The 4,184-nt window shown below is 46.8% G+C and overlaps 1 non-coding gene across 1 annotated transcript; it reads left to right on the top strand.

Moving 5' to 3' along the window:
• The first annotated feature begins 3,869 nt into the window (after positions 1 to 3,869).
• LOC133762642 (U6 spliceosomal RNA) lies at positions 3,870 to 3,974 on the top strand. Its single transcript, XR_009866313.1, has one exon. It is a non-coding gene; the product is annotated as a U6 spliceosomal RNA (small nuclear RNA).
• Positions 3,975 to 4,184: the final 210 nt, after the last annotated feature.

The following is a 4,184-nucleotide window of genomic DNA, read 5'->3' as shown; positions in this document are numbered from 1 at the left end:
GAAGAATGGAGTTAAGCCATTCTTCAAAAGCACAGACTGTAATATGGGAAATAGGAGAAGTCTGCTCAGTGCAGGACACCACAGGCAAAGTCATCAGGCCAAGAACAGACTGGACGAAGATGTTTGCAATGCTTAAAACTAACAAGGTAACTAGTATCTCCTGCCAGAAAGACAAGAACCCCCGGGGTAAATGGGCAAAGGAAACAAATCAGTCATTTATTGATGAATGCGGGAGAGACAGGGATGTTCAAGGGTATTTCAAGTCATTCGTGGAAAAGTGTAATTAAAAGATAAACTTGGTCATCATCCTCCACCCCTCCTGGACTTTCAGGGCTGATGTAATCTGATACAACACTTGCTTTATAAAAAAACAAAAGAGGGGAATGTTAGTAAAATGGCATGGTCTTATCCATGGCACAATCTATGCCCCCGACACCCTCCTAGCCTTTGGCCCCCGCCACCATTGCTAGAAACCAGGTGACCAGATGGCCCAACCTCAGGTGTTAGCTCCACCCCCACTCTAGTGGTATTCACTGCTCCTACTTCCCTGCCCCCCAGGCAAACATATAACAGGACCTGCTTCCCACACACATGCTCTCTCTCTCTCTCTCTCTTGATCTCTCTCTAAATACCCCCCTCTTCCTCTTTGCCCCTTCCCTCCAGCCTGTTGGATTTCTCCCATCAATAAACCCTTTCCCTTTAAAAAAAAAAAAAGATAAGTTTGGGACAGGTGTTGTGGTGTAGTGGGTTAAGCCTGTGACATTGGTATCCCATGTCAGAGCACTGGTTCAAGTCTTGCTGCTCCACTTCCTATCCAGCTTCCTGCTCATGCACTTGGGAAGGCAGCAGAAGATGGCCTAAGCACTTGACCCCTGCCACCCAAGTGGGAGAACTGGATGGAGTTCCTAGCTTAGCCCTGGCCATTGAAGCCATTTGGGGAATGAACCAGTGGACAGGAGAGTTCTTTGTCTCTCCTTTCTCTTTGTCATTGTGCCTTTCAAATAAATACAATAATTTTTTTAAAGATGAGTTACTGGGGCAAAAATTTGGCACAGCAGTTAAGACTCCACTTGGAATGGCTCACATCAGAGTGCCTGGGTTTGAGTTCCAGCTATTGCTCCCAGTACCACTTTCTGCTAATGTGCGCTCTGCAGGTGATGGATCAATAGGTGGGTTCCTGTCACCCCATGATGGAGCTCCTGGCTCCTGGATTTGGCCTGGCCCAGAACTAGCTGTTGTAGGCATTTGAAGAGTGAGTCTAGAGCTGGGGGATCTCTATATCTATCTATCTATCTATCTATCTATCTATCTATCATCTATCTATCTATCTATCTATCTATCATCTATCTATCTATCATCTATCTCTATCTCCTTTTAAAATAAATAAAAAATTTAAAAAGATTACTTTGATGCAAAAATTTTTAAATGTATACATGGTCTTTTATAATACTTGTTTTCCTTGTATGCATGGATTTCTTTTTTATGTTATTTTTTATTTAATAAATATAAACTTACAAAGTACATGGATTTCAAAAGGTTTTTGCATCAAAATAAACTTTTAATTCCATTTGCCATGGACATTTTTAAAAAAGATTTATTTATTTATTTACTTGAAAGTGAAAGTTACACAGAGAACGAAGGAGAAGCAGAGAGAGGTCTTCCATCTGCTGGTTCACTCCCCAGATGGTTGCAACGGCTGGAGCTGTGCTGATCTGAAGCCATGAGCCAAGGTCTTTCTGGGTCTCCCATGCAGGTGCAGGGGCACAAGGACTTGGACCATCTTCTACTGCTTTCCCAGTCCATAGCAGAGAGCTGGATTGGAAGAGGAGCAGCTAAGTCTGGAACTGGCACCCCTATGAGATGCCAACACTGCAGGCGGTGGCTTTACCCACTACGCCACAGCGCCACCCCAATCCATGAACATTTTTAAGTACCCTTGTGTGTCCCTGTGTCCCTGCATTGTCCCCTCTTTCTGGGCATGAAGGAAAGCTACACGCCCAGCTTCCGTGTTATGATAGGCCCTCCAGCAGAGATGTGAGTGGTAAGGCTGATAGCAGATGCTCCAAGTCAGTTAAAGATTTATTTATTTATTTATTTGAAAGTCAGAGTTACAGAGAGAGGGGAGAGACAGAGAAAGTGAGATCTTTCGTACGCTGGTTCATTCCCCCAATGACAACATCAGCAGGGGATGGGCCAAGCGGAAACCAGGAGCCAGGAGCTTCTTCCAAGCCTCCCTCGTGGGTAGCAGGGGCCCAAATACTTGAGCCATCTTCCATCACTTTTCCCAAGCCATTAGCTGGGAGTAGATAGTAAGTGGAACAGCCGAGACTTGAACTGATGCCTATATGGGATCCTGGGACTGTAGGCTGCAGCTTAACTAGTTACACCACAGTGCCAGCCCTTCCAATCAGTTAAGAATTCTGTACCCTTTCTCTTTTATCCTCCACTGGGCATGATGGATTCAGGACAGCAGGAAGGATGGAAACAGCTTGACTCTCATCAGACTGGGTGAGAAATACATCTGTGAGGTATTTTTAAAATTAATTAATTAATTAATTTGATAGGCAGAGGGAGACAGAGAGGCAGAGAGAGAACTTCCATCTGTTGGCTCACTCCCCAAATGCTTACAAGAGCTGAGACTGAGCCAGGCTGATGCCAGGAACCAGAAACTCCATCTGGGTCTCCCACAACGGGGGCAGGGGCCCAACCAGATGCTTCCCAGGGTGCACATTAGTAGGCAGCAGGTGAAAGCAGAGCCAGAACTTGAACCCAGGCACTCTGAGGTGAGATGCAAGTCCCAAGCATTGTCTTTTTTTTTTTAAGACTTATTTATTTAAAAGGCAGAGTGTCAGAAAGAGACAAACAGAGATCTTCCAGCCACTGATTTACTCTCCAAATAGCTGCAACAGCCATGTCTGAGCTAGGCAGAAGCCAGCATCAAACTCCATCCTGGTTTCCCACATGGGTGGCAAGCATCCAAGTACCTGGGCCATCTTCTGCTGCTTTCCCAGGCACATTACCAGCGAGCTGGATCAGAAGCAGAGTAGCAGAGACTCCTCCAATATGGGATGCCAGCATGGCGAGTGGCAGGCTAACCTGCTGTTCCACAACACCAGCCCCAGTCAAGCATCATCGTAACTACTAGAACAGACCCCCATCCCGCCTTTGATATCTGAAGTCCCTGAGCCTCCAGAGTAGGTTACTGCAGCATGCCCATCATGGCAGTCCTGGAGACCCACCACTCAGAGCTGCCCTGCACAAGGACTTGCTCTACAGCAGGCAGCAGGGCAGTAAAGCCGAGAACCTCCAGATGCAGTGCTGTTGAAATGGGCCACAGAGGCTAGGGCCCCTCTTGGCAGAAAGGGAGTGTGGCATCTCCTCTCACAAGCCTTCTTTGCTCTGAAGCTCATAGCTACATCCCTGTCTGCCCCATTCTGCCTCCTCCTGCCCTCTTTCCTCTCGCAGTGGTCTCCCCTCACTGTGATCTGAAGGCTTCTGCTGTCCAATTCTGTTTCTTAATCTTTAATCATTCACAGACCTTACCTCCTCCCCAAATCTTCTTGTCCTCCTGCCCATCTCTGTGTCTGCTTTCCAGAGGATGCAAACAGATGCTTCTGTGCTGAACAATAGCAAAGAAACCCCAAAGGACTTTTGCACAAGGATGCTCAGACTCATCGCTTGCCAAGGAAATGGAAAGACAAAATAACATTGAGGTATCATTTTATGCCTATTGGAAGCCAGATCGCACCAAGCATGGGTGAGGAAGAAGCAAAACAGAACCAGACAGTCACCCATAGGCCCACACTAGCACCAGTCCTTCTGCCCCTAGAATTTGGTTTCAAGATGGCTCTCTAAAGAAATCCTTCAGGGTTCACTTCAGCAGCACAGACACCAAAACTGGAACATACAGAGAAGGTTAGCCTTGCCTCTGTGCAAGTGTTACACATGAATTCACAAAGTGGCTCTCTGTTTTTCTAAGTTTTACCCAGAACTCCACCTGGGTCTCCCATGTGGGCAGCAGGAACCCAGCTGCTTGGGTGATCATTGGCTGCCTCCCAGGTGCATTAGCAGGAGAATGGATTGGAAGTGGAGTAGCCAGTACTTGATTCCAGGCTGATATGAGATGTGCTCCACAACACCCACCCTGACCCATATTCCTAAAAGAGATATCTGGAGCCTGTGTT

The sequence above is a fragment of the Lepus europaeus genome, chromosome 6 (assembly GCF_033115175.1).
Source record: "Lepus europaeus isolate LE1 chromosome 6, mLepTim1.pri, whole genome shotgun sequence".
Lineage (NCBI taxonomy): Eukaryota > Metazoa > Chordata > Mammalia > Lagomorpha > Leporidae > Lepus > Lepus europaeus.
The sequence above is the reverse complement of the archived record's forward strand: the minus strand, read 5'-3'. Positions and strand labels throughout refer to the sequence as shown.